Here is a 15,519-nt window from a genome sequence, read left to right as displayed (position 1 = left end):
TAGACACAGGGCTCACCTACACAGAGTGGATTAGCTCCATTATTTGGGGGCTGAGTTTTACCATATTCTAATCTTTTAATTTAAACAATGATTCCTTCCAGGAGTTCTCAATAAAATTCTAAAAGGGGAAGATTTTTCAACTGCCTTTTTCATCTTTCTTTTTATATCTTTTTTTTTAAAAAAGTAAGTTCTATAGTTAATTATTTGCATGCTGTGTGATAAGTCGCTTCAGTCATGTCTGACTCTGCAGCCCTATGGACTATAGACCAACAGGGTCCTCTGTCCATGGGATTCTCCAGGCAAAAATATTGGAGTGGATTGCCATTTCTTACTCTAGAGGATATTCCTGACCCAGGAAGATGACACCACCCTTATGGCAGAAAGCGAAGAGGAGCTAAAAAGCCTCTTGATGAAAGTGAAAGAGGAGAGCAAAAAAGTTGGCTTAAAGCTCAACATTCAGAAAATGAAGATCATGGCATCTGGTCCCATCACTTCATGAGAAATAGATGGGGAAACAGTAGAAACAGTGTCAGACTTTCTTTTTTTAGGCTCCAAAATCACTGCAGATGGTGATTGCAGCCATGAAATTAAAAGACGCTTACTCCTTGGAAGAAAAGTTATGACCAACCTAGATAGTAAATTCAAAAGAAGAGACATTACTTTGCTGACTAAGGTCCGTCTAGTCAAGGCTATGGTTTTTCCTGTGGTCATGTATGGATGTGAGAGTTGGACTGTGAAGAAGGCTGAGCACCGAAGAATTGATGCTTTTGAACTGTGGTGTTGGAGAAGACTCTTGAGAGTCCCTTGGACTGCAAGGAGATCCAACCAGTCCATTCTGAAGGAGATCAACCCTAGGATTTCTTTGGAAGGAATGATGCTAAAGCTGAAGCTCCAGTAGTTTGGCCACCTCATGGGAAGAGTTGACTCATTGGAAAAGACTCTGATGCTGGGAGGGATTGGGGGCAGGAGGAGAAGGGGGTGAGAGAGGATGAGATGGCTGGATGGCATCACAGACTCGCTGGACGTGAGTCTGAGTGAACTCTGGGAGATGGTGTTGGACAGGGAGACCTGGCATGCTGTGATTCATGGGGTCGCAAAGAGTCGGACACGACTGAGCAACTGAACTGAACTGAAGTGATCTTTTATCTCCTGCATTTGTAGAAGGGTTCTTTACCACTAGTGCCTCCTGGGAAGCCCATTATTATTAGTGGTTATTATTAACCATTATTTATACTCAAAATTATTTCTAGCTGTCTTGTTCAAACTTTCTATGCCATTTACTAAGAATTGGACTAGGCTTTACAACCATCTCAAATACTATATTTTTGCTTTATTTCTGTCATTTTGAATAAAGTAATGCTGACATATGACTGATCTTACTTTATACTTTTATAAACAAGCATTTCATTATAAACCAAATGACGTTTTGAATCTGTGAACTTGTGAGTTATTTTTATTAATAGCAGAGGATATTATCTTGTACTCTATGGTATCTATGGCCAACACTAATCTTCATAAGACAAAAATGTTGCAACCAATCCTGGAAATCAAATACTATCTATTACCCACATTCTGTCCTCAGCACTCCTGTTATCAGTTTTGTCACCTCTCTCTGGAAGTTTTCCATGCCCGTTATATCTTCTTAGAGAAATCAACTGGATAGCCAGGAGTTATGTATAAGGTCCCTGAATCCTCAGTCCCTATATCAGTCACATTTGCTTTAACCCATGCTTTTACACACAGACACACACACACACACAGCTTTCATTAACTAAAGCAGTAATTTTCAGCTGTAATTTCCAAAACCTCTGAAACATTCAAACCTATATTTGCAACCATTCCAGGAGAATTCAGTCAAAATTTCTGACTGAGGTTAAGTAGGAACCTATATATTTGTAAGTTTCTCAATTTAAGAAAATCAAAACTGACAATACAATCCAAGGAATATCTTCATTCTAGGAAATTTTATCATTTACTTGCATATATAATGGCATCATATCACCTAAAATTAAACTAATTGTTTTCCTGGCCCAATAGTACATAATAATCAGAGACTTTAGTTCATTGTATTCAGCATCTCTGTATGTAATTAAAGTAAATATGAAATGTGTTGAATTTCTGTCAAGATTGCTTTTCATTGATCTGCAAATACAGCAAAAATCTTTGTGAATTGTGGTTATCATTTAAGATACGGTAATAATTTACCTTCAGTTCAGTGGCTCAGTCGTGTCCGACTCTTTGCGACCCATGAATAGCAGCACGCCAGGCTTCCCTGCCATCACCAATTCCTGAAGTTTACCCAAACTCATGTCCATCGAGTCAGTGATACCGTCCAGCCATCTCATCCTGTCGTCCCCTTCTCATCCTGCCCCCTATCCCTCCCAGCATCAGAGTCTTTTCCAATGAGTCAACTTTTTGCATGAGGTGGCCAAAGTACTGGAGTTTCAGCTTTAGCATCATTCCTTCCAAAGAAATCCCAGGGTTGATCTCCTTCAGAATGGACTGGTTGGATCTCCTTACAGTCCAAGGGACTCTCAAGAGTCTTCTCCAACACCACAGTTCAAAAGCATCAATTCTTCAGCACTCAGCCTTCTTCACAGTCCAACTCTCACATCCATACATGACCACTGGAAAAACCGTAGCCTTGACTAGACGGACCTTTGTTGGCAAAGTAATGTCTTTGCTTTTTAACATGCTATCTAGGTTGGTCATAACTTTCCTTCCAAGGAGTAAGTGTCTTTTAATTTACCTTAGTAGAAATATAATATTGTTCAAGGACTTCCCAGGTTGCATGCATATGCATGCTTAATCACTCAGTCATATCCGACTCTTCACAACTCCGTGGACCATAGCCCACCAGGCTCCTTTATTCAAGGGATTGATGTAAGAGACTTATGCTTGATCCCTGAGTTGGGAAGATCCCCTGGAGGAGAGCATGGTAACCCACTCTAGTATTCTTGCCTGGAGAATCCCATGGACAGAGAAGACTGGCGGGCTAGTGTCCATAGGGTCACACAGAGTTGGGTATGACTGAAGAGACTTAACATTCCACAATATTGTTCAAATAGTAGTTAAAACTTGTTTTTTGTATATTGCATGTATACATGCACAATTCTAGAGAGTTCAAATATGTTCCTTCGTTTAATTTCATGACTCTAATTTGTAGACTCCATCTTCAGGAATAGATTAAAAAAGCCAAAGATGTTAATTATGCTACTATTCATACAGCAAAATATATAATCTGAAATATCAATTAAAACACTGCATCATATAAATATAGGGAATAACCAATAGTTTGGCATTAGTAATATGACTATAAATGCTCATGTCTTATAGGTCAAAGACATGAGCATTAGGATATTAAGAAGATTATTATTGAATAATTTCAATTATATTAAATAACTTGTTTTAACTCTGCAAGGAAGAGAACACCAGTATGGCCTTTACAATGGAGAATTTTAGGAAAATAAGAGATGGTGTAGGAATCTTTGGTAAGACATCAAGTCAAAGTTTACCTTTGTCATAATGTCTATAATTGGCATTATTTATATAGTTTCAAAAATAACAAACTATGTCAGAATTAAGAATGGGAGCTTGTCACAGTCAGGCTTTTGGTGTGTGTCTGGCTAGAGATGTCTGGTTGTGAGTTCTTGCAATGCAGTCAGGCAACAGGTGAAGCAGTAAGTTTAGTGAGTTTGGAGTGTTGGAGGACATCACACCTGCAAGGAATCTTGGAAGGCAATTCTATTCCCTCTCCCATTATTTTCTTCAGTGTGGCAGTTTTATGAACATAGCAAGAACGAAGGCTATTGCTTTTTGTCTTATTTTGTTTTTGCTTTATTCCAATTTGTTTCCTATTCTGTCTGTTTAGGTTGAACATATAAATTATCTCTGGCTTTAGAAATGTGGAAATTGGCCAGATGTCAATGAGTAAATAGATGTATATAGTTTGAAATAAAGCTTCTTTTCTCTCTCTCTCTCTCTCTTTAAAAGGATGGTGGTACTAGGTTGAGCCTGTCTACGGCAGACATTCATTATTATTTATTTACAAGAACTGGCAGCATAGCTGACATTTCTTTAATGGGCAGAATAAGATGGTTTTATATCTCAGAAGGCTTGATTTAAATGATAGACAAAGCAATCCAGACAGAATGGCATTAATGAAGAAGACTACTGAGTCTCAATAGGACTATAGCATTCAAGTTGGTTTCCTCACAACTTCTTTAGCTCTTCATTGTTTTTTAATTACTCTTCAGTTTTGATGGGTGCCGTTCATGGTGAATCTTCAATAAAAATTTAAATAATGAATTAGCTTTTAGAAAGCATTTCCATGGTTAGTTTTATATAAAAAAGAGACAGGTATGTATTTTCCTGAAATAAAGTCAACTTCCATGGATCTTTCAGAATTATGTTGTAGGGATTTAAGTGTAAGATTAAATGGGCTAAAAAGATTAGGGAAAAAAATCTAAAAAGCTTGGAGACTTGTAAAAAAAAAAAAAACTTGATTCTTTATGCCCAGTATTGGCCTTGTACTTGAGTCTGAAAGACCTCCAAATATAGATTTTCTACATTTGGCAAAATAATGTGCTAATAGCTAGTAAAATGAGTTTGGGAACATTATTGATTAACTCTATCATTCATGCATTGCCTTGAAAATATTTAGTTACATGATTCATTTACTTTGCACTTAATCAGTTTATGAATTATGTGACTAACCATGATAGGCCAACTATGTGAATGATAAATTTAGTGAATAGAGTTTTCTGATGCATTTTATCTTTCCGAGTACATTATCAAAAATGAAACGTTGCCTCTAATCCTAAGGAAATATAGTGGAACTCTTGGCAGCCTACTACTACAGCATATTTTTATTCATAAGGGAACAGGGAAACACTCACTTTTTAGAAAGCAATATGTTTCTCTCTAACTACGAAGCAAATTTTTATCGCATCTATAATGGAAAGCAAATGATATGTCTTAGTAGAAGTTTACATTCCTGGTAGCCATTACTATAATTGAAGGTATTGGAATGGTGGAAAATAGTGTGTAGAAAAATGGCAGAGAAGGACACAACATGAAGGGAAAATGGGGGTTGCTGATGCCCCAATATTTTCTGGTTCATATATCTGAGGGTAGAGACTCATTTCACATATTCATTTTTTATTTCTATTGTATACAAACATCACCATTTTAAGTTTTTGTCAAAATGAAACATGACCAAACAACAACATGAAACAAAAAACAAGAGGCCAAGATGCCTAATTGATTTTTACCAATTTAATTTACTTGACATGTTCATGAAAATTTTCACTAATTCAGTTAAGTAAAATTTTTAATTGGCAAAATTTCACCAATTTCAAGAAGCTGGTTGTTAAACTGACTGGTGGTTTAAGTAAATAGATACATCAGTATCAGGTAATACGATAATCAAGAAGTAAATGGTAGAACTCTGTATAAAGTATGTAAAGAATGATAATTTGTAGGTGACACTTTATCCTATTACCTGTCAGAAGACTACTATATCAATTATATCTCCCAGCATGCCTCATAATAATTGCTACATTCTTGATATTGAGAATTGATGTATGTACATGCATGCTAAGTTTCTTCAGTCATGTCCAACTCTTTGCAACCCCATGGATTGTAGCCCACCAGGCTCTTCTGTCCATGGGATTTCCCAGGTAAGAATACTGGAGTAGGTTGCTATGCCCTCCTCCAGGGGATCTTCCTCACGCAAGGATCAAACTTGTGTCCCTTATGTCCCCTGCATTGGCAGACAGATTCTTACTACTAGTGCCACCTGGGAATACACCAGAACTGACTGGTGTATTCAAATACACTGGAATTGATGTAATCTATATTCTGTTGTGAATATTATACACTATATTGCCTATAAGTCTCTCGTTCTATTTTGTGTGAATGCAATAGGTCTCTAATTTGCATCACTCTTAACATACCTATCCGAATCTATCCTGAACTCTTTTGGTAAGAGTTATCACACTTTTAATGACTTGTTCAATTTTTTCAGCTTTATTTTAGGATCCATGCTGGTGAGACCATGTGTATTTTTTTTTCATTCAATCCATAGTATCTATAACTCTATGAAAAAGTACATAATACATAGTTATTGACCAAATCTCTTAAGGAAGCTACATACTGATCTAAAAAGATAAGCAAGCAAAAAGCTTAATAATTTATTTGGTCATTGGAATACTTTGTATCTAATATTTATATTTATAACAGCTGTTTTTTTCCAAGCTCTTTCACTCACCAGTTGAGAAATAGTTTCATACCTCGGGAAACAATGATAGTTTTTGCCTGATGCTATGCAACTGAAACCAATTCATACATTTATAAGTGACCTCATTCATTCATTCACCTATCCAGCTAATGTTTGCTGCTGCTGCTAAGACGCATCAGTCGTGTCCGACTCTGTGCGACCCCATAGATGGCAGCCCACCAGGCTCCCTTGTCCCTGGGATTCTCCAGGCAAGAACACTGGAGCTGGTTGCCATTGCCTTCTCCGCAGCTAATGTTTATTGATCCCCAAATGCCAGATCCCAGAAGCTAGATTCTTAGGCATATTTTGTTGAATATTGAGTCTTGTTTTTGAATAACTCACTGTAGAGGACAAGATGAACTAATAGCTAGTAATTACTATGATTTTATAGTTTCTCTGATAGAGGCAAGTATAAGAGCTGTGAAAGCTTTTTAACTTTCCATAAGTTGTTTTAACATTGTATAGACACAACCACACAGCTTAATTTTTCTCACAGCTTTTTGACAAGAAGAGTAAACAATCATAAAACATTGAGGAAGGACATCGAGATAAATAGCACAGTAAAGTGAATTTGTTTGCCTCATATCAACCTCATCAAACTCACATCTTGTTAACAACTGTCCTTATCATTTGATTTTCTTTCCTCCCCTTAAATATTAGGAATATTATTCCTTACTCTATTATATACCCAATCTGATACACAGTACTTTTTCTTGGCATTAGGAGATTATCAGGGAACAGTGCACACTGTATGATGGTTTTGTCACACAACACGCAACTTCTTCACTATTTATTTTCCTAAAAATAAAAAAAGTGTTGACGTAAGTCTGACACAGTAACATTATTTTTACTTTTTAAAATGTTGCTCTTGGAGTGTAATTGCTTGACAATACTGTGTTAGTTTCTGCTTTACAACAAAGTGAATCAGCTCTGTGGATATGTATATCCATACCTTCTTGAGCCTCCCTGCCCCCATGCCACTGCTTTACATCATAACAGATTAACATTATTTTAAATTAAATTTTCAGATGATTTTAACATGATATCAACTCAAGGAAATAGATTTCCCAAGGTAGCTCACGATCACTGGTGTATTTACTGATAGAATGTTTTCCATGATGAGTTTCAGTGATCTTAACCCAACCTATCATTCTACTTGCCTTTTTGCCTACAGCTAAACATTGAGTTGACATCTTCATTGAGTTGCTTGCAGTACTACCTGGATTTACTGTTTGGGAATTACAGCTAATTTAGAACTCATTAGTATGTACACTTAATATACATGGCTCAGTTAAATGAGCAATATCTTACACGAGTCTATAGTGAATCATCTGCCATCAGGTATATTTAACTTTGTTTTTCTTGCCAGAGTTGTGCAAAGGCCTATCTTGTTTTGCTTAACTTGGATAATTGGATATCAGTAACAGAGGAGAGTGAAAAAGTTGGCTTAAAGCTCAACATTCAGAAAATGAAGATCAGGGCATCTGGTCCCATCACTTCATGGGAAATAGACAGGGAAACAGTGGAAACAGTGTCAGATTTTATTTTCTTGGGCTCCAAAATCACTCCAGATGGTGATTGCAGCCATGAAATTAAAAGACACTTACTCCTTGGAAGAAAAGTTATGACCAACCTCAATAGCATATTCAAGAGCAGAGACATTACTTTTTCAACAAAGGTTTGTCTAGTCAAGGCTATTGTTTTTCCAGTCCTGTATGGATGTGAGAGTTGGACTGTGAAGAAGGCTGAGCACCGAAGAGTTGATGTTTTTGAACTGTGGTGTTGGAGAAGACTCTTGAGAGTCCCTTGGACTACAAGGAGATCCAACCAGTCCATTCTGAAGGAGATCAGCCCTGGGATTTCTTTGGGAGGAATGATGCTAAAGCAGAAACTCCAGTACTCTGGCCATCTCATGCAAAGAGTTGACTCATTGGAAGAGACTCTGATGCTGGGAGGGATTAAGGGCAGGAGGAGAAGGGGACGACAGAGGATGAGATGGCTGGATGACATCACCAACTCGATGGACGTGAGTCTGAGTGAACTCTGGGAGTTGGTGATGGACAGGGAGGCCTGACGTGCTGTGATTCATGGGGTCTCAAAGAGTCGGACACGACTGAGTGACTGAACTGAACTGAACTGAACTGAATGATCGTGAATTAAGAAAGAATTTTTGTTTTGGAAGAATTGAAAGGATAACAGTGTCCCTAGACATCAACAGTGACAAACGTCTAGGATGGAACTAAAAAAATAAGTTGTGGTCAGATTATACAGCACTTTGAAGTCCATTTAAAATATATAAGTTATATGCTTAGAATACTGCAATTATCATTTTAGTGAGGGCATGATATTATCTTATTTAGGATCTGCAAAATAAAGAGAAATAACATGAGAGTGGGAAGGTCAGTTAGGAAACTAATATACTAAGCTTGGGAAGATATTAGGTTAAGGGAAGTGGCGATGAAACATGAAATAGAGAGATTTCAGACAAATTAATAGGATTGAATTTATGGGAGATATTAATATAAGAGGAGTAAACAGAAAGATCATCATGAGCCAGATAAACACAATGGTGTGATCACTCACCTAGATCAGACATCCTAGAATGAAAAGTCAAGGGCGGCTTCGGAAGCATCACTACAAACAAAGCCAGTGGAGGTGATGGAATTCCAGTTGAGCTATTTCAAATCCTAAAATAAGATGCTGTTAAAGTGCTGCACTCAATATGTTGGCAAATTTGGAAAACTCAACAGTGGCCACAGGACTGAAAAAGGTGAGTTTTCATTCCAATTCCAAAGAAAGGCAATGCCAAAGAATGCTCAAACTACAGCACAATTGCACTCATCTCACACCGTAGCAAAGTAATGTTCAAAATACTCCAAGCCAGGCTTCAACAATGAACCATGAATTTCCAGATGTTCAAGCTGGATTTAGAAAAGGCAGAGGAACCACAGATCAAATTGCCAGCATCTGTTGGATCATCGAAAAAGCAAGAGAGTTCCAGAAAAACATCTACTGCTTTATTGACAATATCAAAGCCTTTGACTGTGTGGATCACAAGAAACTGAAAATTCTTCAAGAGATGGGAATACCAAACCACTTTACATGCCTCCTGAGAAATCTATATCCAGGTCAAGGAGCAACAGTTAGAACCAGACGTGGAACAACAGACTGGTTCCAAATTTGGAAAGGAGTACATCAAGAATGTATATTGTCACTATGCTTGTTTAGCTTCTAAGCATTATACATCGTGAGAAATACTGGGTTGGATGAAGTGCAAGCTGGAATCAAGGTTGCCCGGAGAAATATCAGTAACCTCACCTAGGCAGATGACACTACCCTTAAGGCAGAAAGCAAAGAAGAACTAAAGAACCTCTTAATGAAAGTGGAAGAAGAGAATGAAAAAGCTGTCTTAAAACTGAATACTCTAAAAAGTAAGATCATGGCATCCAGTCCCATCACTTAATGGCAAATAGATAGGGAACCAATGGAAACAGCCACAGACTTTACTTTTGGGGCTTCAAAATCACTGCAGATGGTGATTGCAAATATGAAATTAAAAGAAGCTTGCTCTTTGGGAAAAAAGTTATGACCAACCTATACAGCATGTTGGAGAAAGCAATGGCATCCTACTCTAGCACTCTTGCCTGGAAAATCCCATGGATGGAGGAGCCTGGTAGGCTGCAGTCCATGAGGTCGTCAAGAGTCAGACACGGCTGAATAACTTCACTTTCACTTTTCACTTTCGTGCACAGGAGAAGGAAATGGCAACCCACTCCAGTATTCTTGCCTGGAGAATCCCAGGGACTGGGGAGCCTGGTGGGCTGCCGTCTATGGGGTCGCACAGAGTCGGACATGACTGACGCAACTTAGCAGCAGCAGCAGCAGACAGCGTGTTAAAAAGCAGAGACATTACTTTGCAGACAAAGGTATGTCTAGTTAAAGCTATGATTTTTCTAGTAGTCATGCATGGATGTATGAGTTGGACTGTAAAGAAAGCTGAAGGCCAAAGAATTGATGCTTTTGAACTGTGGTATTGATGAAGACTCTTGAGAGTCCCTTGGATTGCAAGGTGATCCAACCAGTCCATCTAAAGGATATCAGTCCTGAATATTCATTGGAAGGACTGATGCTGAAGCTGAAACTCCAGTTCTTTGGCCACCTGATGTGAATAACTGAGTCACTGAAAAAGACCCTGATGCTGGGAAAGATTGAAGTCATTTCTTCAATAAAGCTTTTGCAGGAGGAGAAGGGGTTGACAGAGGATGAGATGGTGTGATGGCATCACTAACTCAATGGACTTGAGTTTTAGCAAGCTCTGGGTGTTGATGATGGACAGGGAAGCCTGGCATGCTACATTCCATGAGGTCACAAAGACTCGGACACGACTGAGTGACTGAACTGAAACAGAAAGGAAAGAATGATTCTTAGATTTTAAACTATTAGTTGGAAGGTGGTATCTGATAACTGAGAAGTAAAGACTGACTTACTGGGAAGTCTGGGAGTTCATGAGTCATTCTTACATAGAAGGTTAGAGCTATTGCAAAATAAATGATTTATTTTGAACAGTTTAAATTTGATAATTATCTGTACTAGTGAAGAGGTCAAACTATGCAGATGGATATGAGCTTTTATAATACAAAGAAGAATATTGGAATGATTTGGAAGATATTTATCTGGAGCATCATTGGAGAGACAATAAGAGAACCAAACAAGGAGGAGAACGTCAACATTTGTAGGTTCCATAGAGAGAAAGACAAGTGATCCGTTACATAACAGAGTGAGCTCGTGGAATATAAAAGGGAATAATAAACTGCATTAAATAAGGTAGTGATTTAGAATAAGATAAATACAGAGACATATTCACCTGCAATGCAGGAAGACCTGAGTTTGATACCTGGGCTGGGAAAATCCCTGGGAGAAGGGAATGGCAACCCACTTGAGTATTCTTGTCTGGAGAATTCCATGGACAGAGGAGCTTGTTAGGCTACAGTCCATAGAGTCGCAAAAAGTTGGACACCTTAACATTCTTTGAATGCAGCAACTGTTTGGACATTGCTGAATATGAAAAGAGAAGATTAAATTGAGTGTTAAGTAGAAAATCAAATCTGAGTAGTCAAAGTGGGAATATAGGTCCGAAAGTGAAGGTGGCAAGAATGGACAATTGTTCTTGGAGTTTGCCTCTGAAGAAACCAAAAGTTTAAGCTGTGACTGGGAGACTCTGAGGAGGTAATGGGACTTTGTTTGCAAATGCTTGAGATTCTGGATTATTTTTCAAAAATATTGGAGATGATTCATTAAAGATGTGGGAAATTCTGACTCTTCAGTGATTAAAATTAATTATGTTCACAAGGAAATGTGATCCATAGCTCAAGTTTGACAATGAACTTGAAAAATGCTACTTCCATTAAAACAGAAGGAAAGAGGAAAAGATGAAAGCAAAATAGGTTAGGAGATTTAATTGCTTAAAATGAGAAAATTGGCTGGGAATGAAGAAGGAAAGATATTTGGGGCAGGAGGACATTTGACAAATTATCTGAGAGAGTGAGATCCAATACCCATTACCTTTACAATTGTTCATTTGTGTAATAATTATCCACCATATGTGAGTGTCAGCCACGTGCAAGGCGGTGTTTGAATAGCTGGGAAACATTGGTATGGAGATAGGCAGTCATAATTGCTTTCATTGTTACAAATTAAAACAATATAGATGTAGAGGGGTGTACTGTAACAGGAGATTTTCTGCATCTGCTCAGGGATAGACACAGAGAACGTGAATGGTAAGGAATCTTGGCACTGGAATGGCTCTGGGTCTGTGACCCCCTGACGTTTCTCTAGATAACTTCTTAACTGATGTCTCCCTTAACTGTGAAGAATAATATAGATAAGACATGTTTCCATTTCCCAATTTTATTAAATCTTCTTATTTCCATTTTTTCTAATTTATTAGTTACATTAAAATGTTCTGATATCTTTTTAATTTTCTCACATTCCACTACTCACTCTTGTGAGTCTGCTGCTCTAAATTATCATTCTTGTGAATATTTTTATATCTTCTATACATAGCAAATCATATATAGCATTGCTTTGAATGTTTAAAACTATGTAGTGATCAATTTATATCATTCTACCCAAGTGCATCGTAGCGCTTCTCTATTTATCTTAGCTGAAGCACATTATTCCATGTATAAAACAGTTTTGTTTATTTTTCTATTAAAAGGAGACCTGGGACCATTTTGGCAATCAATTTCCATACTACCTGCTACTCTGTCTATGTCATAATGTCCCTTTGCCTCCTAAAAGTGACAATTTATGTATATATATATGTATATATATATATACACACACATGACACTCTTGGTTCCCTTTACTCAGAATGATCCATCCATATTGTTGCAAGTGCCTAAGATTTTTATTTTTATTTCAAATGATGTTTCATATTATGTGAATATTATATTAATATTATAGACTATTTCATATTCTATCATGTTATAATTTGTTTACCCTTTCTACATTTGAGGGCATTTGAGTTGTTTCTAACTTTGAGTAGTGTCCCAAAGGATTGTCATGTATGTGTCGTTAGGTGCATATATGTACATATTTCTTTGTGTATATTCCACAGATGGCATTATGAGTCATAGAATATATGCATTTACTGCTTTATGGCACCTTACAAGACAATATTCCAGTACAGTGGATATACTGATTTATACTTCTGTCAGTGTTGAATACCAGTCCAATTTCTCTACATCCATGATCCTTCTCTTTTAGGATTAGTACTTTTCATGTCCTAGTTTAAAACACTTTGTCTTCCCCAAAGCCATACCATATTAATTGCTAGAAGCTTTGGTATTTTAACTCTTACATACATATTTTCACAACAAATTCAGAATGTGTTTTTCCATATGTTGCAGTTATAGATCAAAATTTATGTTTCCCACTTAGTTCAGTTCAGTTCAGTCGCTCAGTCGTGTCCAACTCTTTGTGACCCCATGAATCACAGCAGGCCAGGCCTCCCTGTCCATCACCAACTCCTGGAGTTCACTCAGATTCATAGAGTCAGTGATGCCATCCAACCATCTCATCCTCTCTCCTCCCCTTCTCCTCCTGCCCCAAATCCCTCCCAGCATCAAAGTCTTTTCCAGTGAGTCAACTCTTTGCATAAGGTGGCCAAACTACTGGAGTTTCAGCTTTAGCATCATTCCTTCCAAAGAAATCCCAGGGTTGATCTCCTTCAGAATGGACTGGTTGGATCTCCTTGCAGTCCAAGGGACTCTCAAGAGTCTTCTCCAACACCACAGTTCAAAAGCATCAGTTCTTTGGCCCTCAGCCTTCTTCACAGTCCAACTCTCACATCCATACATGACTACTGGAAAAACCATAGCCTTGACTAGACGGACCTTAGTCAGCAAAGTAATGTCTCTGCTTTTGAATATGCTATCTAGACTGGTCATAACTTTTCTTCCAAGGAGTAAGCGTCTTTTAATTTCATGGCTGCAGTCACCATCTGCAGCGATTTTGGAGCCCCCAAAAATAAAGTCTGACACCATTTCCACTGTTTCGCCATCTATTTCCCATGAGTGATGGGATCAGATGCCATGATCTTCGTTCTCTGAATGTTGAGCTTTAAGCCAACTTTTTGACTCTCCTCTTTCACTTTCATCAAGAGGCTTTTTAGTTCCTCTTCACTTTCTGCCATAAGGGTGGTATCATCTGCATATCTGATGTTATTGATATTTCTCCCGGCAATCTTGATTCCAGCTTGTGCTTCTTCCAGCCCAGCATTTCTCATGATGTACTCTGCATATAAGTTATATAAGCAGGGTGACAATATACAGCCTTGACATACTCCTTTTCCTATTTGGAACCAGTCTGTTGTTCCATGTCCAGTTCTAACTGAGGACATTCAATTGAGTGGGCAGTTTTTATTGAAAAGACCAGACTTTGCTCTTAACTTTGTAGGTTCTTCTTTTTCGTAATCCTTTGCCATTTGTGCTCTGTTTTTGATTATATGGTTTATTTGCCTATGCTTGAGCAAAACCTGTATTGTTTTAATTCTTTATGTTAGTAATAAATTTTGATAAATTTTGTCATTAAAACTTGTTTTTCTTCAATATTGCATTAGATATTATTGATCTTTTGGATTCCTATATACATTTTGGAGTTAGCTTAATTTACACACACATACACATGCAATATAGTGCAAGTGTGTATATATATTTTATATCATGATATTAAGTATATACAGATTTAGAATTGTCTTTCCATTTTGGTGGATCGGTCTTATTCTTTTATTTCTAAAAGTTTGATTCTTAAACCTGAAACATACTCTTTGTTGTGTGAGTTGTTTTGCTTTGTTTGTTTTGGCTATTAATAACCCATTTATTTTTTCCATCATTTTGCGTCAACATTTCTGAGTCCTTATATTTAGATGCATGCTTTCAGTCAAAATATTTTGCTAAATTTTTAAAATTAATGTGACCACTTTTATCTTTTAATTGCAGTAGTTTCATAATTTAAATATAATTTCTAACATATTTGGGTCTAAATCTACCATCTGTCATGTCTCTTTTTGTTTACTACAAAAATTTTAAATATTGCTTTATATTATACCATTTTGTTACATATTGTGCCAGCAGAAAATTTTAGTATAAAATTGGCTGATTAAAACCTGATATTTTGTTCACTTCCTGATAAATTCAAGGATCTTTGAACACTTAAATGCATATATTCCCTTCCAAATAGATAGAAACAAATATATTCCCTAAATATGTATATATAAATATATATATTACATTATTACCATAATATATTTTAGGTGTATATATACTTTAGATGCTGGAGAAGGGAATGGCAACCTATTCCAGTATTCTTGCCTGGAGATTCCCATGGACATAGAGCCAGGTGGGCTACAGTCCATGGGGTCGCAGAGTCAGATACCACTGAAATGACTTAACCCACACACGCATACGTAAGATGACAAAGGACTTCATTAATTTTTGTATATTACATATTCATTTAATGTGTTCATAAAATTTATCTCTTCTGTTTCTCTTCATTTCTATTTTTATTTTATCCAAGAATATTTTTCTTTGTGAAGAACTCCAGTAATATAACTTATGATCTACTGGAAGGGCTTTCCTGGTAGCTCAGATGGTAAAACATCTGCCTGCAGTGAGGGAGATCTGGTTGCAATCCCTAGTTGGGAAGACACATTTTTTCAGTTGTTTCTCTGTAAATGA

This window comes from Budorcas taxicolor, chromosome 12, assembly GCF_023091745.1.
Source record: "Budorcas taxicolor isolate Tak-1 chromosome 12, Takin1.1, whole genome shotgun sequence".
NCBI lineage: Eukaryota > Metazoa > Chordata > Mammalia > Artiodactyla > Bovidae > Budorcas > Budorcas taxicolor.
Note: the sequence above shows the minus strand (reverse complement) of the source record.